Source organism: Phascolarctos cinereus, unplaced genomic scaffold (assembly GCF_003287225.1).
Source record: "Phascolarctos cinereus isolate Bilbo 61053 unplaced genomic scaffold, phaCin_HiC Scaffold_3;HRSCAF=262, whole genome shotgun sequence".
NCBI classification, from domain to species: domain Eukaryota; kingdom Metazoa; phylum Chordata; class Mammalia; order Diprotodontia; family Phascolarctidae; genus Phascolarctos; species Phascolarctos cinereus.
In genome coordinates this window covers 58933809-58958623 of record NW_027555736.1, presented here as the reverse complement: position 1 = coordinate 58958623, position 24815 = coordinate 58933809, and the positions used below count along the sequence as shown (strand labels likewise).

The 24815-nt window shown below is 44.8% G+C and overlaps 1 protein-coding gene across 8 annotated transcripts in view; it reads right to left on the bottom strand.

Moving 5' to 3' along the window:
* ZMIZ1 (zinc finger MIZ-type containing 1) overlaps positions 1 to 24815 on the bottom strand; it is a 449347-nt gene that overhangs the window by 285647 nt on the left and 138885 nt on the right. The window lies entirely within an intron of this gene.

Genomic DNA, 24815 nt, shown 5'->3' with positions numbered 1-24815 from the left:
ACATATATATACATATATATACATACACATACACACGCACATATATATATATATGAGGGGTAGTAACCCACATTATACATTCAACCCTCACAACTACCCTAGGAAGTGGGCTCAAAAAGCCTGTCGGGGGTCTTCCAGATTCCAGGTCCAGCACTGTCTCCAAATTCTCTGTCTTCTGTCCATCAAACTCCAGGGATTAACCATTAGACTATTAGACCCACGCACAGCCACTTTCCCAGAGACAGTGTGAAGCCAGACCTCAGAACATGATCCAGCGTCCCTGGAGGCCACCCTAGTGAAGGCCCCAAGGAGAATACTGAACACATACCCATTCCGCAAGCTTCAGAGAAGTGGAACAGGCCAAGTACTTAATCAATCAATCAATCAATAAGCATTTATTAAGTGACTACGATATGCCAAACACTGGTAATGCAGAGAGATAAGAGTGAAACCCCCAGTAAGGCCGTGTCATTATAAATAGCACACATTTATATACCAACCAAAGTCTGGAAGGTAACTTCATAGCATTATTTAATTTGGTCCCCACAAGAACCCCTAACCATTATATTACTCTGCCTCACACTACACATGGGTAAAAATGGGGAAAAGGCAACTGTAACTGAAGGCCATTTCCCCATAGGGCCCTAGAGCTTCATTTGGTAGTCAGCATTAACGATTGGTTGACTAAGCCTTCTGTAGGTTTAGCTAGGGTTTTTTTGTTTTAATTTCACCTGGTCCACAAACCCAGCTTAGTTTATGTTCCCCTTAGGAGCTGGGTAACCCAGCGTCTAAGACTCCCTAGAGATGGGAGGATTTGGGGGTTGAATGGGACTTTCCAACTGGCAGCTGGTTAGAAGGTAAAGGGGAAGAAATTGAGGGCTCTGACAGCTCAAAGGAACCCTTCAAGCACCGCCTATACTTGAGCTCTCTCCCCTGCCCTACACAGCCCTGAGGAATTCTGAGCCCTGAAGTCAGGACCCTGGAGGGTGGCAGGTGGTAGGGAGCTCCATGGCGGGGGAGGTGGTGGGCACACAAGATCCAACGAGTCAGGAAGACTCAGCAGGGGTCTCCAGCATGGGAGGAGAGAATTCAAAAGAGCGGGAGGGCTGGTTCAGGTTATGCAAGGCAACTGCCTGCCCAGCTGAGTAGCCATCTGGACAGTTGACTGTGGGACAAAAGAGAGACTTTCTTCCTGGCTCCCACAGAGAACAGGGGGAGAAAACAGGGGGGCAGGTGCAAGTGTGTGTGTGTGTGTGTGTGTGTGTGTGTGTGTGTGCACGTGCACGGGCATGCATACATGCCCAAGAGAGACACAAGCCTTCCCTTGCTCAGTAGTGAGGACCAGCGTCCCAGCAGCCAACGAGAAGATGAGCTGTGTCTGGGCAAGTGGGGAGGGCATTTCAGTGCATCAGGTGCTCTCTAAATCAAAAATCACACAGAGACCTGGGAGAAGTAAAGGACAGGGCCAGAACCCCATCTGGACACCAGGCACCAGGCTCAGGGGAGTGATGAGGTGACGACATTCACCCAGACAGGGCTGAGCTCTAGAGGGAGTATGAATGCACTGGAGGAGCCCAGCCTTGGTTAGAAGAAAGAAATACTAAATTCAATCAGGTTCTTTCAACTTGGCACTGAAAAATATACCTCCCACAGCCCCAGCTTACCTTTCTAGCCTTATTTTCTCCTAGTCTTCAGCATCATAGCTTCCCCCAGGATGGAATGCCCTCTCTCCTCCTTTACCTCTACCCAAACCCACCCATCATTCAGGGCCCAAATCAAGTCATAATCATGATAGAAACTACAGCTACAATTTCACTGATATAGGGAACTTCCCAGGTGAGAAAAGCCCATGTACCAATGAAGGCCCAGCCCCTTCTCTGCCTGCAACTTAGCTGCCTCAAAGGTTGAGGGGGTAAAGAGGCTTGTCCAGGACCATACAGCCAGTCTATATCAGAGGCAAGACTTGAACCCAGATCTTTTGAAGCACTACCATGCATATACCCTCTGCCCCATTCTTACCATCCCTACTCACTCACATTCATTCTTGCCTCTGCTAGGGGATGGGGAAGAGGATACTGAGGAAACTGGAAAAGTTTTAGAATGGCTATTGCGGGGGAGATGCCAGGGAATCTACAAGTGATGAATAACAAGATTGCCCAAATCTCTCACCATATCTCGAGTATAAACTTCTGGAGGGAGGACATCTTGGCTTTCATATTTCTACATTCCCCAGTGGCCAGCACTTTGCTGGGGGCCCAGGAGGGGCTCCCAAGTACTGGCTGCAGGAAGGCAGTGTAAGGTTCTTCAAGACCCTGGGGCAAACCCTGTGGCAGTCATTCTCAGCCAGGCTGACCCTCATCTCCTCCCCAGCCACCATTGCAGGGTGGAGAAGGTGTTTATTTTCTCAGTAGTTTTGATCACTGTATGAACTCTGTCATTTCCTCAGCTGGGACTAAGTGATTTCCCCAGGTCCTGGATCATTAAATACTCTGGACATTTTACAAGGTAACATAATAAATATATAACTACAACAGGCATGTTTATGGATGTGTGGCTGACACGTTTCCTCCCTGTCCCCTTGACCTTGGGGAAGGTACCAGAAGGCACCAGCAAAGGCAGAGTGCTGGGCAGACTGGCTTGAGAGGTCAGATGGACGCCACCCTTAATAACCCTAAGCCAGAAGCCAAGAAAGAAAGTTTGAGAGAAGTAAAGCCCAGGCCTGACAGAGAACCTCTGACCCTTGGAACCATTTGCAAAGACACAGAGACAAGGGCATCAGAGGATGATAGTGCACCGCTGTGCAGTGGGAAGCATGCTGGATTTGGAGTCAGAGAATCAGGGTTCAAATCTCAGTGTGCCCTAGGCCTCACTTAATCTTTGTGGGCTTCAATTTCCCCAACCTGTAAAGTAAGACAGCTAGAAGAGATGACCTTTGAGGTCTCTTCCAGCCCTAGATCTAAAGTCCTCTTCTAAAGGTCGCTCTAGAAAAGGCCTCTCTTCAGTTCTCACTCTTGGCACACAACTTTTCATAACTTTCATTCATAAGGAGAATCGGTAACTCAGGACAATTTTTAAAAATTAAATATTTTGTTTGAATGACTTTTCCTGGTTTGTGACCCAAGAGACATTATAAAGCCATTCATTCAACAGGTACTGATGGAACCCAACAGCCTGCTAGGTACCCTGATGGATATAAGATGTCCAGGACAAATTCCTGCTATCAAGGACTTAATCATTAAGTAGTTCCCTTGATTTTTAGTAATCTTTTCAGTGACCTTTTTTCTTAAAACCACATCTAAACATATGTACATCTCTTCTCCTCCATTCCTTTCTCCCTCTCCCTACTTTGTCCCTCATCAACTCAGTCCCAAAGATGATTTGATTCATTGCGAAGGAAAAACATAAAACTGAAGAAGATGCCACCAAATTTATAAGCATCATGTGAGTCAGGAAGCCCGGGTTCTAGTTTCAACTTCGCAGATGATTTATTTTGTGACTTTGGTCAAGTCACTTAAAACTTTTCAGCCATATCTTAAAATGGGGACAAAAATGCCTTCCCTATTTACTTTATGAAGCTATTGGGAGGTCTTAAGGAAATGCCTAAAAAAAATTTCATTGCATATGGAATGTACAAGATAGGTAGCATAATTATCATTATTATATGATGTCTGATCATTCACACCAAAAAAACAAAGTGGATGAAAATATGGATTTCCCAAACTACAACAGCCAAATGGGTAGCCCACTGAGTCGGCCCATCAGCATATATGTATCCTGGGCAAATACAGACAATGAAATTAAATCTTAAATCAAACAGAAGGAGGAAACTAGACTGAGATGCATTTGAGAAGGTTTTTTTTTTTTGGTGTTTTTAAAGTCTCCAAACTGCTTGCTGCCTCAAAAACCCATTTATTTAACATCGGTTTTCTGCCAGTGATACTATATGACTAAGAATCATAGGGCAATGAAAAGCCACATGGTGGGTGTATGCAGGCTGCAGCGCACTGGCAATCCACTGCCACTGAGCTGTGGTGTAAAAGACATCAGTGATACATATAACTAAAAAAAGAAGGCGGCCTGGTTATTTATTTAGCAAACACATTGACTGACGAAGTGTGACACTGGTATCCCTGAGGAAATAAAAGAGGAAAAGTAAGGTCTTTAAGATGTCAGGAGAGCTCTCCGAGGAGTATTTATAGGACAGCATGGATGAGAATTATATAGGATAAGATAGCAATGAAGCAGGCTCATTCTGCATCCACACAGTGGAGGGAGAGTGTCCATACTGAAGAAAGCCAGATCCACTGAAATATCATCCAGAGAACAGAAGGACAGGAAGCATTTTGGCAGAAATGGGAGGGAAAGGAAAAAATGGAGCTGAGATGGGGGTAGACACCACGAAGCTCAGAGTCACCTCTTTGTTCCTACAAACAGGGGCGGCTTGGCTGCCCTTGGAGAGTCCTATCTCCCAGGAAGCTTTGACTTCATTCTATGACACCTCAGTGTACTCAACCACTCTTGCAGGGGTGGCGGTAATTGAGAAGGGTCTGAGGATACCTTTCTAACCCAACTTTGGCGCACTAAAAGCCCTGAGTGGCCAGGACAGACTTTCCTCAATTTGGACAAATAAAAGGGGGCTCAAGAGATATTTTATTTCACAGCATCATGAGCTAATATTTGTAAACCATTCAGTGAAGTGCTTGGCACCTAGTAGGTGCTTCAAAAATGCTGGCTCCCTCCCCTCCTCCTCACATGTGCCCGGATCATAACCTGTGACCACCACTCACCTCACCAGACAGGGCAGGAAATAGGTAGGAGTTGAAGGACCTGAGTCTTAAGTTCTAACGTGTGATGTTGGACAAATCACTTTTGGCTCACCAAACCTGTTTTCTCATCTGTAAAATGGGGTTAATGATCCATGGCCCGCCCACCTCACAGGGTTGTTATAAAAATCAAATGAGACAATGGGACTTGAAAATGGTTTTGTAAAGCATAAAGTACAACATAAATCCAAAATACCATCACCACCCCTACAAATGATGGCGACGACCCAGATGAGGTTACACTAACTGATATCAATCAGAGAAGGGGAGGTCTCAACCTCTTCCTTCCCCTAGCTCGTTTCCCCTAGGACCTGCCTCCTCTCTTTCTACTCCCTACCTAGGAAAGCCCAAGCAATTTCTCTCTGTCCAGCCCCAGAAGAGCTGAAGCCATTAATGTGCTACAGCTTCTTCTGGAAAGAGTCTGGAAATGCAAAGGCAGGGCTTAGCAGCCCTCCCTGAACTGCTTCCTTGAGAAAATGTCAAAAACACCCCTTGCCCTGTTGTTAACCCGATTCTTTCCGCACAATCCAGTAACAGAAAATCCAGGATGGAGCTCTCATGTACATTCTCTTCATTTCTGCATACAAATATCAAGACTGACGGCCTTTACATATGGCAGAATGTGAAGGAAGCAGAGGAAACTATATGGGAAGACGTCCCACCCACCCCCAAAGTCCAACAATATCAACCTTCCTTGTGCTGGAAATCTCATCCTAGAAGTAACAACCTAGCTCTGCAGAAAGAGCCAATATTTGGAGGCAGACGACCTGGGTTCAAATCCCAGCTCTGCCCAGGGAGCAAGCGCTCCCTCTGTGACCTTAGGAAAATTGCATAACCTGTCTGAGCAAAGAAGATTTGATGAGATGACCGTGAAGATCTCTGCCAATTCTAAATACCATGATCTCCTACGATGTATTCTTCTGGGTTGAAGCGTTGCCTTTTCCTGGGTCCACCTACAATGAAATCTCCCTGGGAGGTAACATGGCACAATGCAAAGTATATGGGGTTTGGAGCAAGAGAACCCAGATTCAAGTCTCATCTGACACTTAACACCTGTGTGGGATCACAGACAAGTCACTTCCATGGGCCTTGGTTTCCCCCTCTGTAAAATAAGGGGTGGGATGACCTCTAAGGTCCTTTTCAGCTACCCATCTATAATCCTAAAATGTGACATCCTAACAGCTCAGTCTAAATAAGACCAGCAGGTCCTGATTCTCCTTTAGGAAACTGGTAGCTAGGAAATACAAGGAAGAGGGGATTGGGAGACAGAGGGAAATAGGTAGATGTCATAGCCAAGAAAGGTGGTAAATGCTCAAAACAAACTTTACTAACCTTTACAAATTTGGGAGGGCAGGTTCTGACCACTGTCAAGGGCTAAGTGATGAGAAAGAAGGGTGGGGGGGGTATACTTTTCAGAACCCTCAACTCTGTGTTTGTTTACAGTTTGTTTGTTTTTTAAGGCAATTGGAGTTAAGTGACTCACCCAGGGTCACACAGCTAGTTAAGTATCAAGTGTTTGGTCTGAGGCCGGATTTGAACTCAGGTCCTCCTGACTCCAGGGCCGATGCTCTATCCACTGCGCCTTCTAGCCACCTAGAACTCTCAACTCTGGTCTACTTCTATCCTTCTGTCTACCTCTCTGGTGGGTCTGCTGTGTGGCCTCCCTTCTAAGGCAGTGGAGACCCTTTGGCACAATAGAGGGGGCAGAGATTGACTCAGTTTCCTCAGAATTGAGGCATGTTCTGACACTGACTGACTTTTGTGACCTCAGGCAAGTCTTATAATCCCCTTGAAATCTCAGTCTCCTCATCTGTAAAATGAAGATAATAGTGCTTAGACTACATGACTTATAGAGTTATTAGGAAGAAAGGGTTTTGTCAAGGTTACAGGGCTGTCTAAGTGGGAATCATGCTGCTGTTCTGAGAAGAGGCAAAAACAAAACAAAAAAACTCCACTTGTCCTATCAACTGGTCCTGGCAGCTTCACACTCTTCTTCCCTTTGCACTGAGACAATCATATCTTTATGGTCCAAGTGGCCACTGTAGGAGAACTTACACGCAGTGAGGTTCCTGGAGTTGGGAAAGGGGTGTCCTCGGCGATCCAGAGAGACAAGCCACCATGAGGCGAATATATCACCAATTCATCCATCATTCGCAAATGGGAGACAGGGCTGCCTAATGGCTAGAGAAGTGGTCTAGAAGGCTGGAAAGACTGGGTTCAAGCCCTACCTCAGACATATACTGGCTTTGTAACCCTGGGCAAGATACTTAACCTTCCTGTGCTCCCAGGCAGTCATCTCAAACTATAAATTATAGGAGAATTATTGATCTTCATGGCTAAGGGAGTTTGCACAGCTATGATGAAATCAACCACAGGGCAAGACCTTCCACAGAGACACAGAGAGAGAGAGAGAGACCCCCCCCCCATATATTTAAAAAAAAAACAAACCGGACCTCTGATTTTGAACTTCTATTCTATCAATGTATATCAGTACCATCTCAGCAGCTTCTACCCATACACAGTTGCTCGAATCACTGAGAATTTAAGTGATTTATCCAGGGTCACACAGTCAGTATAGATCAGAGGTAAGACATGAATCCAGGTCCTCCTCTGAGAACAGTAATCAAATCAGCACCGCCATTTCTGGAAAGGACATATCAATCAAATGCCTGTGGAATCCAATGACCATTCCCCTCTGACTTCCATGTACGAAACATTTCCACCTGGCCACCATTCCCTTATATATATTATTCTCCTCTATTAGAATGTAAGCTCCCCAAGGGCAAGGATTATATTGTTTTTGTACCTGCATTCCCAGCATTTAGCACAGTGCCTAAAAACATGGTAAGGACTTATTGCTTTTTCATTTACTCCTGACTCTATCCACTACGATATGCTACCTTTCACACACGTAGTTAGGGTCTTTTTGATTGCTAAGGAGTGCCTGTCATGGAAGGAGGCATGCTGAGGCCCAGTAGAAGAAGAGGCATGCCTTCCATCTGGACAGATGAGGCCGGGGAGAGCTCTGTGATACCACTCTATCAATCCAAGAAAGGGAGCAAACACGGGGAACGCAGACTTGTTCACCCAATTGTGGCTGTCAGAAAGAGGGAGTTCCTCCCTGGGCTTGAAAGAAGTAAATTTACTTTTCACAGTGGGGAGTAAACATCTGGAACTTATTAAGCCCCAAGAGGTGGTACAGGCGGAAGGGTCAAAGAAGGGTCTAGAGAAATTCCTGCATGACAGATCCGCAACCAGTTATAAAGAGACACGATGGGGGCCAATTCCACCCGTTCCAAGACATCTCTGCATATCCCTCATATCTTGGACTAGAGAAATGATAAGGATGACCTAGAAAGAGGCCATCTGAGTACTCAGAAAAATGCCTTCCCACTCCCTACCAGGGCAGGGCCCAAAGAGAAAGCTATGTTCCAGGAGGGAAAAAAAAAAGCTATCTCCTCTCAACTATCATAAAATCAGAAGAGACCTTGGTTATATCATCTGTAAAATGAAAGGATTGGATGACATTATCACTAAGGCCCAGACTTGGCCAAGGTCACACAGTTGAGTCAGTAGCAAATTAAGGACTAGCACTTGTGTTCTTTCCATTAAACCAATTACCCTCAATGAAAAAGACTGTGCCCCAGTGTTACTCTTTACTGAGCTCCTGAGCCTGACTCCTTGGCAGTTTAGTCAAGAAATGTTACAAGTGAGACCTTTCCTCAAAGCACATCCTTCCCAAACACTTGAGATTCAACCCTCACCCCACCAGGCCACTAAAAAAAAAATCAAAGGCAGACATCTGGGCAAAGTTTCAGAAAGGTGGTTTCAGACTAGGAGACATAGGCCTGGGAAAAGGAGGAGGGAAGACCCCTTTGTTTCTTATGCTAACTCAAACTCAATCCCTATACTGCAACTATGGAGAAGTCACAGAAGCTCCCCATGACTCAGCTGCCTTGTCTCTCAAACTGGATGCCATGGTACGGATGGTGGGTCAAGGTTGTGGGGGTGGAGGGTATTGAGCCAGGAGAGGTGGGAGAAAAGATGGTAGTCACAAAAAACGACAGTGACTCACCCATCTTTGGTCTGACCAATGAAAACTGATTTAGGAATATAATTAAGAAAAGTCAATGAGGAGATTCAAAAGAATAATGACCATTCCAAACCAAGATTTGAAATGTGTTCTGTCCTTCTAATCTTGTCAGCTTTCACCATCAGCTTTTCCTGAGTTATTTCCTACGATGTTTTGATGGAGCTAGGAGGAATGTAGGGAGGATGGGGCCAAGAAGCAGTCAACCTTGTAAAGTACAAACACCCTCACCTTCCTTCCTTTCCTCCCCATCCAACAGGGCATTCTAGGGACATACACCAGGTAATCAGATTCCAAGGAGACATCTTTCTCTACTCCCATGAACCAGGGAATCCAGGGGACTGTTATCTGTAAATAAAGGCAGTGTCTTACAGACAAGGGAGGGGGTACAGAAGGAGGGGGTGCAGAGGAAGAGTAGCACAGCCCCAGACCCCCAAGCATTAAATATTTACATAAGAATAAAATGTTTCATTAATTATAAACAGATGTAATTGGCAGCTATTTTCTTTCAATTTCTCCATCAAAGCTCCAGATTTGCAGTACTTTGAACTGCGAGGCATCAGTAATTGTGAATGAATATTTTAAATCAGGCTGGGATCTCTGTACGGCATATACCAAATGAACTAAGAAACTGCTCATGTGTGGACATTGCTAATGGAGCTTTTCTTCCTTTGGCTGAGACACAAGGCTGTCCTGACATGGAATATTTCTATTGGGAACAAGGGTGCCTCACAGTCCTTGCAGTAGACCACCTGGGCACTGAAGGGAACATGGAATCACAGATTTGGAACCAAAGGGACCTCGTTGGTTATATGGTCTAATCTCATTATTTTACACATAAGAAAAGTGGAGCCCAGAGCAATGAATCTTAATTCAAATCAACTCAATAAACATTTATTGAGTACTTGCTTTGTGACCGATTAAAAGAATGAGCACAAATATATGTGAGGATGGTTATTCAGGTCATCCTGTGCTAAGCACTGGGGATACAAAAAGAAGCAAAAGAGTCTCTGCCCTCAAGAAGCTTACAATCTAATAAGGGAGACAATATGCAAACAAATTACAGACAGAGAGGGACAGACAGAGAGAGAGAGACAGAGAGAGAGAGAGAGAGAGAGAGAGAGAGAGAGAGAGAGAGAGAGAGAATGCTATATAAAGGATAAATAGGAAATAATAAAGAGTTTAGAAAGCCCTGGAATGAAGTGACTTGCCCAAGGTCACATGGGTATTAAGTAGCAGAGCTGGAATTTGAACCCAGGTCCTTTGGCCCTAAATCCAATACCATATTGCTATATGATAAGAGAAGAGTCCAAAGAAAGTATATTATGCATAAAAACTGTCTTTCCACAGGACGGACTCATGGGACCTCGAGACCAATGAACAAACCTTCAAAGTAAGGTAAGATTATAAAGAACAAGCAAGGACAACAAGTGACTTTCTGGGCCTTTGGTTTCCTCATGTATAATGAGAAATTTGGACTGGATAATCTCTAAGGTCCCTTCCAGCTTTATCTAACATTTTATGGTCCACTGGTTTTCTAAAAGATGAGCTAGTTTTTGCATCTCATTCCATCTCCAACCTACCTCCCATTCCTTAAAATAATAATAATATTGCAGATTATATTCTTAAAAATCCCACAAACATGTACTTTTGTTTGTCCTGTCCTAACCACCCACCTATTTTCAAACATCTCTTTGCCTTCTTGCCTGGAAATTTGCCCCCTGGAAGTCTTAAAGTCTCTGGGCACATGCATTCAGCCAGCAGCATCTGGAAGAGGCCATAGAACAGTGTAGAATCTGGCTGAGACAGAAAATAAAATGCGTGGAGTCCATGGCAGGCCCCTTATGCCCAACAGTAAATGTGGCCCCATAGAAACAGTGTCCTGATTCTACACGACTTCCCTTAAACCCACAGATCCCCCAAAACCACACCACAGCCCTTCTGGAGTGATCTGAGAACGAGAGAAATTCCTGCCTTGGAGACACACAAACACATCTCCTTAAATGACCCTGAGAACAAACCTCGAGTTCTTAGCTTGGAACTCCTTCCATGGCCTGGTTAAAAGAATGAGTGCAAATATTTATGAGGATAGTTATTCAGGTCTTCCTGACAGCACAAGCCCAAATCTCCCAGAATTCCTGGAATATATTCCCTCTGACTTAGGGAGGGTATGGGTTTTGGGTTCACACTAACCCAGATGGGTAGAGGAAAAAGCTTAGATTAGAAGAGGAGTGTTAGGTGACTCGAGGTTACATCTGGGTCCTTGGGCAGTGACTTCAGTCTGAGACAACAACAACAACAACGATGATGATGATGGTTGATACCTAAAGAGTACTTTAACATTTCCAACTAGTTTTACATGCACAACATCATTTGACCTTCACAAATGGCCCTATGGGTAGATGCTATGCTTAGAACTGTTTTACAGATTAGGAACTGAAGCTCAGATGATTAAGTGACTTTATCCAGGATCCCAAAGGTAGTATTGGAGGTGGGACTGGAAGGAAGGTCTTTGTTATTCTTCAAATGTAGCATTTTAGGCACTAAGCTATGATACAGTCATGGCTTCTGGAGACCCCACTTATGGGCGGCAGATGAAGATTCTCCCACTTTGGATGGTAACATCACCCATATTCCCCTATGTGGAAAACAGAATGGGGTAGTGAAAATGTCACTGGACTTGGAGTTAAGCACCGTAGAGTCAAAAGACCTGGGCTGCAGAATCCTGGGTCTGATGTTCGTTAGATGTGTTTCCATGGATATGTCACTTAAAATTCTATGATCGGGCAGCTAGAGGGCTCAGTGGATAGAGGACCAGCCCTGGAGTCACATTTCACATTGAACCTGAGTTCAAATCTGGCCTCAGACCAAACACTTGATACTTACTAGCTGTGTGACCCTGGGCAAGTCACTTAACCCCAACTGCCCAAAAAACAAAAACAAAAAACTTCTATGATCCTCAGTTTCCTCATCTGTAAAAATGGGAATGAATCCCATGGCCCATTACGAGGCTCTATAGGTTCAATCCTGGAAATCACACAATAACTGAGAATATTCTCCATGATTTCGTTATGGTTGTGGCCCCCACCCAGGTTCTCTCTCTGGGAACATCATAACCTAGCTCATTTTAGTTCTCCCCTGGGGAGAAGATGATCCATTCCTGAAAACAACGGAGGTTTCCAATCAATATTTAAAGAAAGGTTATTAATGCAATAATCATATCATCTCAACCTCTAGGCAAATCAAAAGGAAAATAAATCTTAACTGCAAACATGTTAGCTCTTACACTTCTTGTGCCCCAAATAGTTTGGTCTCAGATACCTTAAAAAGATTCTTGCTATAACATCAGTTTCCCTGGATGGACTCTACAATATCGAACCCATGGCTTCTATCAGCTATTCATTCAAACAGCTTTGTCACTTCCATACCGATGGAAAGTCTTACCCACCAGTCAACCACAGACACACTGGGTGTTAGGGGCAGGGCAGGGAAGGAGGGTATTGAGGCATCTACAGCTAGGCATAGGCAGACTTTTGACAGGCTGCAAGCAGAGGGAAGTATAAAAGAGCTCCTAGAGTCAGTTCCTAGATGATCCCCCACCCCAATGCATTGGCTATACCTCAACTTAGCTTTCCATCCTCAGCCTTATTCCAATTCTCCAACCCAACCCTAGCCTCAAGTTTCTTCACACTTTCAATTCAGGTGTCCCTCCCTCCCTTGGCTCCAGTCCACAGGAAAGGCTGAGGGGGCTGAACGGAAAAAGACATGTGCTCTATCTTGTTCTCTCTGCAATACTGGCTCATCCTTAGGGAATGAGGTAGAACCATCAGAGGCATAATCCTGAAGGGGAATGAATAGCAACATCTAAGCTGGGGCTTCAAGTGGGAAGTCAAGGGAGAGGTGGGGAGGAGAAACTTGAAATCACAAAACTCTGAAGGAAATAAAAGGTATTAGATCATAGCTGCCAGCCTCTCAGCCTAGGCCTTGCTTACTGGGTAGTAAGTCTTCTTCACCCTCCTGGTGCTCTGGCATCCAGACCTGGTCCTTTCTCCACAAAGTGGGTCATTTTCTCCCCAATGGCCCCAGTTCACTGCCTTTCTATAATGTGTCTTCAGTTCACAGCATCCTAGGAAATGGGAGCCTTTTCCTACCAGGATCTTACCTGCTACAATAATCCTGAATGTACCCCCCTTGACTCTCTCTTTTTCTCCTCATAAAAGGGCAAGAAGAAGGAGGAGTAAATATTGTTGATTTCCCAGCACGGCCTGATATACAGATAACAACTTGCCTTGTAGGGTCATTGGGAAAAAAGTCTTTATGCACCTTTGGTCCCTCTAGAAATATGAATTATTATCCTCCCATCAACCTCTATCATATTAACAGCTAACAGGAGACCAGGGAACCTAACTCTCAAAGTCCTTGAGAGCAGGAACCATCTAAACATCTTTCTTTGTATCCCTGGGGCTTAGCAGAGTGCCTTAAATGTTGACTGACTGACTGGGTAGGGCTTGTTACTGGCTCAAAGTGAGTCAATGCTATTCTAATGAGTTTAAACCTCCCAAATTCAAACCTACCTGGGTGGAAGGCCAGGCTAAATTAGTGATAAGAATGAATTGTTTAACACTTTCCAGAATAAGCTTCTAAGTGGAATTAGCTTGGTGGTAGTCCTTAGGGGACCTGCTTTAATGAACAGATATAATGATATAATCAGCATAGTAATTTTTTACATGTCACTGGATGCTTCCTAGTACAGGATCTGGAGCTTTTCAGCACGGGAAATGTAAGGCATAGCCTAAGCAACAAATCCATCTGTCTCTCGTTTACCATGCCCCAAAAAAACAACAACCTCCAAACCTGCAGAACTGTCAACCGCATCAGCTCCCCAAACAAGAACATAGCTCCTTGAGGTCAACTCCTCTGGCCCTGGAGACAGCAGGCCCACCCAGAGTGCCCTGACAGGGTGCCGTTTGCTTAATGACTCCCTCCAAGTTCCACACTCTCTCCTCTGCCATTGAATAAAAGCGTTGTCTCCATTCCATTAAATTATTAGCTAATTAGCCCCAACGAGGGCTAACAGCGTGGTTTTGCTGGCAGACTGTGAAAAGAAAGCTTCGGCAAAGAAGATCAATGGTATTCCTGTCTGGCTCACATGGAGAGGGCTGCTGGCTGGGATGTGCACTTGAGTCACGGCTAGATGGGGAGACCAGACAGTTTGGTTGAGGGATCAATACAGGAGATGGTATGATACAGGGCTGCTACAAACAGTTTGGTACTGAAGCAAACACGAATGGGGAAAGGGACCAGGCAGCCTGCAGAAACACCACAGATGGACCCTTCTGTAGCATTCTCCATGGGACTGAACTAGGAGAAAATGACCCAAAGTATTTTCATGGGGTATGAGTTAAAGGAGACATAGAGAAGAGAGAAGATGGCATGGGAGTCACGGAATGGCTGTTGTAGGATATCAAGAGAACAATGGACTGAGTCAGGAGATGGGTTCTAGTCCTGGCAATAACCAACTAGCTGGTTGACTCTGGGCAAGTTTCTTTCCCATCTGGACCAGTTGGATTGCAGGATGCTGAAAGCTCCTTACTATTCTATACCTGGAAAGGTAATCGAGAGACAGGAGTGTATTGGATTCAACAAGCAGTGATTAAATACTTACTACACGCTGGGCACTGTACTAAGGGACACAAAGACAAATGAAATAGTTCCTGCCCTCAAAGGGCTTACATTCTATCTGGGGAATGAGTATAAAGAGAAGGAAATACCGATTTGTTGAGGGGTTTTGGGTGGGGGGAGTGGTGGAGGGATTGGAAATGAGCCTTAGAGGAGGCTGGGGATTCTAAACACAGGAAGTGACAGAAGGGTGTGCATCCCAGGCATGGCGGCCGGGGACGGGCAGTTATATAAAGGGCACAACAAACCCATTAGTTTAGCTGGCCCACAGAGCGTGTTGGAAGAGATTAATGCGTGATACTCCTGGGAAGGTAGACTGGAGGCAGGTGGTGGCTGCTGTTGAGTCATTTCAGTTGTGTCTGACTCTTCATGACCCCGTTTGGGGTTTCCTTGGCAAAGACAGTGGAGGGATTACCATTTCCTTCTTCAGCACATTTTACAGATGAGGAAACTGAGGCAAACAGGGTTAAGTGACTCGCCTAGGGTCACATGGCTAGTAAGTATCTGAGGCCGGATTTAAACTCTGGAAGATGAGTCTTCCTTACTCTGTGCCACCTAGGTGCCCCAACAACAAGAACAACTGGAGGAAATAAATCACAGGAGCTTCTTAAACAGGGGAAAGCCATAGTCAGATCTGTGCCTTAGGAGTATTAGCCTGCCAGCTGGCTGGAGGGCCAATCAGAGAAGGGAGGCTGACCAATTAAGAGGCTATTTCAATAGTCAACCAACCAACCAATCAGCAACCATTTCCTGAGCACCTGATTTGTATCAGTCATAAGAATACAAAGCCAACAAGGAAACCAGGCCAGCCCTCCCAGAGCTTCCACTCTTGGGGGAGATACAGCATATCGACTAGCTATGACTAGGACCTGAACTAAGGTATATGATCTAGAAATGTACATGGGAGTGGGGGGAGACAGAGCCCTTTGAAATGGGAATCACAAAGTGGTTCTGCTTAGTTCCACGCCTCCCTTCCCAGCACAGGAGAGGCAGGCAAAATGGAGTGACGAAACAGACACGGTGGAGGCAGGCGAAATGGAGTGACGAAACGGACAAGGTTGAGGCAGGCGAAATGGAGTGATGAAATGGAGTGACAAAATGGACAGGGTCGAGGCAGGCAAAATGGAGTGACGAAACGGACATGATAGAGGCAGGCGAAATGGAGTGACGAAATGGACACGGTCGAGGCAAGTGAAAAGGAGTGATGAAATGGAGTGACAAAACGGACACAGTCGAGGCAGGCGAAATGGAGTGACGAAATGGACACGATAGAGGCAGGCGAAATGAAGTAATGAAACGGACAAGGTCGAGGCAGGCGAAATGGAGTGATGAAACGGACATAGTCAACTCTGAGAGCATTCTGCAGTGTAAATCTTTATTTATTAATACCTTTGAACTTAAAAAACCCCAAAACACCTTAATTCTGCCTTCTACACTGAAGGAATTAGACTGTTGATCTCTAAGGTATTATTTTACAAATCTATATGTTCAAAATCCTCAGACTGGCTTTCGGGGACACACTCAGTCTATTTTTTTGAACTCACTAACTCATAACTCTCCAGCTACCCCCACTATCCCACCTATCCCAAGTTTTATCACAACCATCTAACATGAATGGTACCCCCAACCCAAAACTATCTTCCCTATCTATTAGCCACACCTCAATCATTTCCTGAAATCTTTACCCTCAAGAATGTTATTTTCTTTTTTGTTTGTTTTTTGCTAGGCAATGGGATTAAGTGACTCGCCCAGCATCACACAGCTACGAAGTGTCAAGTATCTGAGGCCAGATTTGAACTCAGGTCCTCCTGACTCCAGGGCAGGTGCTCTATCCACTGTACTACGCCCCCAGCTGCCCTATTCTCTTTTTCTGGAATATCCATTTCCCTCAGCAAACTCAACCTAATCTTCAAGGCTGAGCTCTCTCATCTCCTCCACAGGCCTTCTCTGATCACTCCAGCCCATCCAGACCTTTCCCTTCTTTTGATTCCTTTAGCACTTCCCACTTTAGCATTTAATTATTCTCTATTTTTTAATTGTCTTTCCCCCATCTCTCCCTACCCCCCCAACTCTCAAACTATAAGTAGCTGAAGACTGACATTTTTATAATACTTTTCTGATTCCTTACAATTTCTAACACAGAGATGTCAACACAAAAGTTCCCAATAAACATATACTTAAATACATACACACTAGAACTGAAAACACAGAAACAAATGAACAAACTCCAGGTTTAAATATAGGTTTGAAGGAGAGTAACCAGAGATCTCTATGCCCACCTGCATTTAGTAGCCTGTGAACAGCATGGTCTAAGGATAGAGAATCTCAGTCCCAATGCCAGCTCTGCCCTCAGAGAAGTCACATCACCTCTTCTCACCAGTGAAATGAGATGATTGGACTGGATCCCTTCAGGCACCATGATCTCAGGATCAGCCTGGGCAATTGCCAGGTTTTGGACCTGGAGTCAGGAAGTCCTGAGTTCAAATCTAGACTCAGATAATAACTGTGTATGACCCTGGTAAGTTAGTTAACCTCTGTCTGCCTTAGTCTTCTTAATAGTACCTACCTCCTAGGGCTATTGTGAAGATAAAAAGAGATCATATTTATAAAGTGCTTTGCAAACCTCAAAGTGCTATATAAATACTAGTCATTTTTTAAAATTAAGTAATCAAATAAAAAAGGAGTGGGGTATGCCCTTTCTACAGTGCAGACTGGTTCTCTCTAATCTGTACCCAGGACCTTTCTCCAGCTTCCCAGGCCTAGAAATAGACTCTCTCAATTTAACAACTCATTCCAGGGCTCCTCACTTGCTCAAGTCTGAAATCTCTGAGAAGAAAGACAGGCCGTGAGCCCCAGAGGGAAACTCTTAAGTAGGGTGGGGTCCATAGTTAGTGCCTTTTGGACTCTGTAAGTGATTAACACCCGTGTCAATACAGGTCACCCTCACCCAGCTGAGCAAAGAGATAAAAGATCATAGAATGCTCTGGAAAGGACCTCTAGGATTTCTGCCCTACTCCTGTGGTTTCCCAAGGAGGCCAGATTCAAAGGCTACGCCTTTGACTACATGAATTACTCCCTATGGGTCCTTCCTTAAAGGCTCTCTTTCAAATTTTTGGGCTAAGGGAGGTAGAACACAGTGGAAAGAGTGATGATTTGCAATCACAGAACATGGATTCAGATGATCAGAGGGCCCTCAGAGGCCCTTACCTCATTTTACAGATGGGGAAACCAAAGCCCAGAGAGGTTAAGTGGCTGTCACACAGATAACACATGTCAGGATTTGAAACCAGATCTTCTGACTTCAAAGTCAGCATTATTTTCCTGTTATATCATACTGGTTCAAATTAATCCTGCTCCAGAAATCACTTCACCTCGGTGTCTCAGTTTCCTCCTCTATAAAATGGACATAATATTTACCCCACCCACCACACTGGGTTGCTATGGGGAAGGGGCTTTGCAAGCTGGAGCATTATGTAATTATGGGACTTTCTATGGTGGTTCTCTCTTGGTTTCTTTTGTGCTAAGCAGGTCTTTCTAGGCAAACTGTAAACATCGAGAGAGAGAGAGAGAGAGAGAGAGAGAGAGAGAGAGAGAGAGAGAGAGAGAGAGAGAGAGAGAAAGAGAGAGAGAGAGAGAGAGAGAGAGAGAGAGAGAGAGAGAGAGAGAGAGAGAGAGAGAGAGGGAGACAGAGACAGAAAGAGCAAGAGAGAAATAGAGAGAAAGAAAGCAGAAGATCCTGTTTAAGAAGGCAGAGGCCTGCCTTGATTCTGCCACTAACTTGCTATGTGACACTGGGCAGGTCACTCACCTTTGTGGGTTGAATTGTTTCCTCATCTATAAAAAGAAAGTGCCAGGCTGGGTAATGCCAAAAGTCTTTTCCAGTTCTAAATCTGCATACGTTAGATTTCTTCAGGATCCTCCACAGTGCTAGGCACTAAGGAGGGGCTCAATAAATACTTCGTTGACATCAAGCCCATTACAGGTATCCACACTGGTCTAAACCATCTCATGATCTCATCTACCTCCTGGCTAAGAAAGGGCAGAAGGGGGTACTCCCTTCTCTTTGCAGCCTTCATTTTCCAAGCTGCTGTCCAGGTGCACAAGGCCCCTTTTTATTCCTAGTCCTACTCAGACATACTGACCACCAGACCAGCCCCCTGCCAACCCTCAGGCCTGCCCCAGTGGCCCTGCCAGTCTCCTGAGAAAGGAGGGACTTTGTGCCATCAGGCAGGTATGTGCAGACACAGGAAGAGACCTGGGTTACCTCACGGGACAAAATGTACGTGTAGAAAGGAGGGTTGGTTGGGCCCTGTGTAACAAAGCCCTGTAGCTGGCTGGTTTCCCTCCCTAACCTGACCTTTTCTTCAAACCATCATGGGAGTTTTCCATCTAGGAGATCTGCACAAACCACTCCCTATGGAAACTGGAATCCCTACCTACTCTCCCTGCGTCTGCTTTGAGCTTTCTTCAAGGCTTAGCTAATCTCTGAAGTTATTAGCACTCTATCTTCAAACTAACTCCTGTGTACTTCTCTGTGTAAACTTTACATGCCTCTCATTTCTATTCCAAGTAGAACATAAACTCCCTGAGGGAAGGCACTATTTCTTTGTGTCCTCATATCCCAGGGCAGTGTTTAGCCCAGGGGTGGGGAACCTGGGGTCCTGGGCTGCACTTGAGGACCTACAGGGCCATACGTGGCCTCAGGGCCCCAGGTTCCCCATCCCCCCCTGGTTCTAGCCATTAAGCTATTGATTAAGCCAATAAGAAATATTTGTTGGATTGAATTACCCTTAGTGACAAATGCAAAGTGACTAGAGAAGGAGGAGTGTGTTAATAATAATAACAACAATAGTAATAGCTAGTATTTATATATAGCATTTTAAGGTTTACAAAGAGTTTACATATGTAGTATTTGCTCATCTGATGTCTCAATCACCACTAACTTTCCTTCCTCTAAACTGGTAGCCTTGAACTTGGGGTCTATGACCTTCCAAAGAGCCTGTGAATAGATTTTAAAGGATTTGTGAACTTTAAAATATATATATTTCAATATATATGTATATATATTCTATATGTATATTCAATATATAAGTATCTCAATATTATTATTCTCTATATTTTATTTTATGCATTTAGAAGCGTTATTCTGAGGAAGGGTCCACAGGTTTTACCAGACTGCCAATGGGAATCCATGACACAAAATTAAGTTAAGAACCTTTTCTCTAATGTTAACAATAATAATCAAAATAACTAGAATTTATATAGTGCTTTAAGGTCCGCAAGGCATCAAATTTGACCCTCACAGCAACCCTGTTCATGTCTGTTGATAATTGTAAAGTTCATAATAAAAAAAAAGAAAATTAAAGGAAAAAAAAGAACATCTTCTTTAAACAGAAAATCTGTTCATTCTCCCTCCCCTCCCCTCCCCCACCCCCCCACTCTCAGAGAACAATAGGGTTTTCTAACCAGAAGTTAGTTAGGTGAAGTCAGAAAGGATCTATTTCCCCTGATATCTCCTAATGAATGATTTCAGCTTAAACAAGGGGATGGAAAATGGCAGAAGAAATGAATGATTGGCTTAGCCACTCTTCCCCACACCCGGCTTTAATAATTACAGGCTTCTTACTTGGGTGGGATCTTTAAGGCTGGTCTGGGGGCAGAGAGTCAGGACTCCTGGCCACTTCTCCTTGGAAAGGGTGGGAGTCAAATGCAGATTGCCCTCCCCCAACTTCCAGGTCTGGCTTGACAGATTCCCATACCTTGGTTCCCATACCCTGAAGGTAGAAATGGACAGGTCTGTCAGATCCCCAGACCCGGCTGGTTTATTTTTTGAGGGGGGGGAGGAGAAGGAAATAAGACAGGGGTGCATAGAATACACCTCTAAGTATGTTCCTTTTAAGTTCTACATAACAATGACCAAAGTCGGCCCTTCTCTCCAGGGATGGGGTGTGGAGGAGGCAAGTGAGAATAGGAGAGAAATCTGGCAACCATGCAATTCAGATTAGAAAATGCTGATGCTACATCTGTCTCCAGAGTGGTTAAAAATAACAACCCCTCACCCCTTCCATTTATCTTTATCTTGCCCCCCACCCCTTCCAAAGGCACTACTGGGCAGGACGCCACCCTTGTTTGTCCTGGTGCACCAAAGCCTAGCTGGTTTCTCTATTGCCCAGAACCTGGAGTGTAAGCTAATATTTTCACAGACAGCATTCACCTCAGAATCACACTGTAATACCAATAAGGTTGTGAACAAAAATCAAAGAATTTCAGAGCTGGAGGAGACCATCCTTTGGTTACCTGGTGAAGTTCACCCAGCCCCTTTGTATTTATTTAAAAAAAAAACCCAAAACCCAGAAGGGCAGAAAAATTAAGTTGTTTGCTGAAAAGCAACAAGTTAAAGGCAGAGTTGTGATATGTCCAATAGCTCTGTTATTATAGCCCCTTAGAATTGGGGCAGAAAGGGGCAGGTAAGTGACACAGTGGATAGAGCACCGGCCGGAAGTCAGGAGGACCTGAGTTCAAATCAGGCCTCAGACCAAACACTTGACACTTACTAGCTGTGTGACCCTGGGCAAGTCACTTAACCCCAATTGCCTTTTAAAAAAAATTAGGGCAGAAGAAACAGTTCTGTCTTTACTGTTCCCTCTTACGTGGATTACTAGGCAAATGCAAAGTCCTGAATGTTACCAATGGTCCCCTTCAGGATGAGCTGCTGTTCAGCCCCGAAGAGGACCCAGTCTCCAGACCTAGGACCTTGGGTCAGAGGCAGATCTCATCCTAGCAGACTGCTCTCTCTCTCCAGGGCTGTGATCCAATTTGCTAACTCTGAATGCAGGCCTACCCATTTTCCTTCCTTAACCTCAAGTCTCAGAGAGGAGGCAAAGGGAGGCCCCAAATTCCTCAATGAATCTTAGAATCACCAGATTTTAGAGCTGGAAGGAGTCTCAGAGATCATCTTCATTCTACAGAAGGACATGGAGGGAAGAACGGACTTACCCAAGATCTGAGCTCTAAGTGGCAAAGCCCCTATGATATCCTGCCTCCCAGCCCACCCCTAGGCCTCACTGTCCACAGCAGCTTTTGTCTATGGCTATGGTGGTCATGAGCCCTGAAGGAAGCTTTACTTTGTCTTGTGCAAAATCATGGATTACTAGCCTCTTCTCTCTCAAGTTTGCCCCAGAATCTACCAGATTGGAAGCCCTAAATCATTTGGGATTAGAGAACCCTGGAAGCACAGTCAGAAGTCACAGATGCCAACTCCCAAATTCTACAGAAGAGGAAATTAAGAAGTGATAGGGAAACCCCAAGAGGAGTGACTTTCAAAGAGTAAAATGAATGGCAAGGCGGAGATTAGAAAGGGGGTCTCCTGACTCAAGGTTCTGAGCTTTTAAATCTCCAAAGACACACAATACCACAAAGATTTCGGGAACAAACTGCAAAACAAAGGTCTTGACAGGCAATGCACCATTAACAAAGCCAAAACAGTATTTAGGGCTCTTCATTCAGCACATTAAAAATAACCCCCCAAATTAATGTCCCCACCCCAGCACAGAGGAGATAATCAGCGATTTGTCTCCCCTCATCTCTACAACAACTTTCCGACTTGACTGGCTACAAATGCTCAGTGGAATTCCATAGGCTAAAGGAAAAAGGTCACTCTTTTACCACATCCACACGACACTGACCCAGGGCCCCACCCCTCCCTCTGCCCTGATCACCCTGGACCCCCTTCCAAGCTTCCAAGGCTCCCCACCCAGGACCGGAAGGCCAGGGAGGGAGGAAGGACAATTGGGGCCACACCCAGGCCAGTGCAGGAAACCCCAGAGAGGAAGAGGCCAGGAGAATGCCACCATCAGTGCTGAACTCTGTTCTATTTCTTTCAAGCCAGAAGCCTCTTGCTCCCCATCCCCAGTAACTCCCACTCCCCACTTTGTTGACAACCAGAAATCTGTATTCTAGGCCAAAGCCTTGTTAACCACTGAGCCACCATGGTGGTTGTGCAGCAGAGATGAAGAGCCTGGTGAAGCTGGAGGGAAGCTTGGAGCTCAATCAGTCCAATGGTTCTTGGACTTTTTGATCTTAAGACCCCTTTACATTCTTAAAAATTATTACAGATCCTCCCCCTCCAACCCCCACACAGAGTTTTTGTGTAGTGGGTTACATGTATCGATATTTACTGCATTTGACATTAAAACATCTTAGTATTATCATGAAAATAGTTTTGATCTCTCAGAGCCCCTGAAAGGGTCTCAGGCACTTGCAGACGTCCCGGTCCACACTTGGAGAACCACTGGCCTGGTCTCCCCAACCACTGCGGAAGCTTCTTAAGGGCAGGGACCACATTCTTTTACTTCATGTTACCCTCACAGAACACAGCACAGTCTCTCGCTTGTAGTACTTAACAGCTGCAGGCTATTCCCAAAGCCTACCGCCTCTTCTTTTGGCCTGTAGTTTCTTCCCCTTCATATTCATCCTGCTCATCATCACCAGATTCATCTTCCTAAGACACTGCTTCATTCTTATCACTAGGAAATCAAAAATGGATTCCAAATAGAGCCCAAATTCCTTGGTCTGGCATTCAAGGCCTTCCATAAGCTCATGGAGCTGAAAGGGACCTAATCCAAACCCCTCATTTTATAGATGAGGAAATTTAGTCCCAGAACACTTCTGCCCTCATCCTGCACTACTCAGACACATTTATCTAATGCTCTAGCCAAGCTGAACTAATTAACTCGAGTTCCTAGAACATTCTTTTACTTCCTACCTCCAAGTCTTACTTATGTAGCTCCTTCTGCCTACTGAAATCCTTCAAGGCCCAGCTCCAATGTCACCTCATCCAAGAAACCTGCCAACTAGAAGAGATGTCGCCTTTCTTAGAATACTTTCTCAGCGTCATTTTCATGGCACACACCACATGCTCCCTTGTATTGCTGTTACTTGTATATGTCTCATCTGTGGCACTGTGGGAAGATGGCTGGATTTGAGCTCAAAAGACCTGACCTAAAATACCAGCTCTTCTACTAATAAACTGCTTGACCCTCAGCAAGCTGAGTTTCCTCATCTATAAGATGAGGGGGCTTGGACCCTATTAATTCCCTTCCAATTCTATGTCTATCATGATCTCCCCTCCCAGACCATAAGCTTTCGCAGGTAGAGACTATGCTTTATTTATCCCTGTGTCCCCCGCACCATACAAAGAACGCCTTGCACGTGAGGTCCCTATTTAGTAAATGATTATTGAAAGAATCAGTGAAGGAATGAATTGAATCCTCAAACTGAGACCAGAGAAGGAGTCAACATTCCCAGGCTCAGCCTGCCCAATGTACCTGCTGGTGGTTTATTAGGGCAGCCCCCACATAACCACATAAACACCACCTGTGAAGGGCTGCCTGCATCATTCAGTGTCTGTCCTCCTTCAGACTGAGATGTTGGGTTCGGCTTGTGGCAGAAGTACCTAGTACCACGGCCCTGGGGTTACTTTCATTGTTGGTGAGGGAGAAGGTCCAGAATATGAACAAGATCTCACACTTATTTATTCCTTTATGGTACAAAGCATTTTCTTCTCAACCACTGAATGGCACCAGATGGAAATGACTCCTTTAAAAGGCAAGCAAACAAACCAGATATACCACCTGTTGCTTAGATTAATAAAATAATATGGGGTGGGGGAGAAAGAAAGGGAAGGTGCAGGAGCGAAATCTTTTTCCTCTGGTTACTAGGGATTTTTAGAATATAGGAGGGATCGGGGAACATAATAATAGCTCATATTTATATAATACTTTAAGGTTTACAAAGTGTTATGTATATATATATACATATACATATAATACACATATATGTCTTATGTATGTATATGAAGGTATCTATGTCTTATGTACACATACATACAATCTTAACTGATTCTCACAACCACTCTGGGAAGTAGGTCTTATCACAGTGTCTTTTTCTTTCCTTCTTTGGCTAGGCAATGGGGTTAAGTGATTTGCCCAGGGTCACACAGCTAATGAGTCTAAGGCTGGATTTGAACTCAGGTCCTCTATCTACTGCGCCACCCAACTGCCCCTACAATGTCTTTTTCAAAGAAGTTAAGTGACTTGCCCGGGGTCACACAACTAATAAGGGGATCAAATGAAATATTTGTAAAGCACCTAGTGTAATGCCTGGCACACACTTGGTGTCTAATAAATGCTTATGCCTTTCCCCTCCTAATAAGGGTCGGGGGC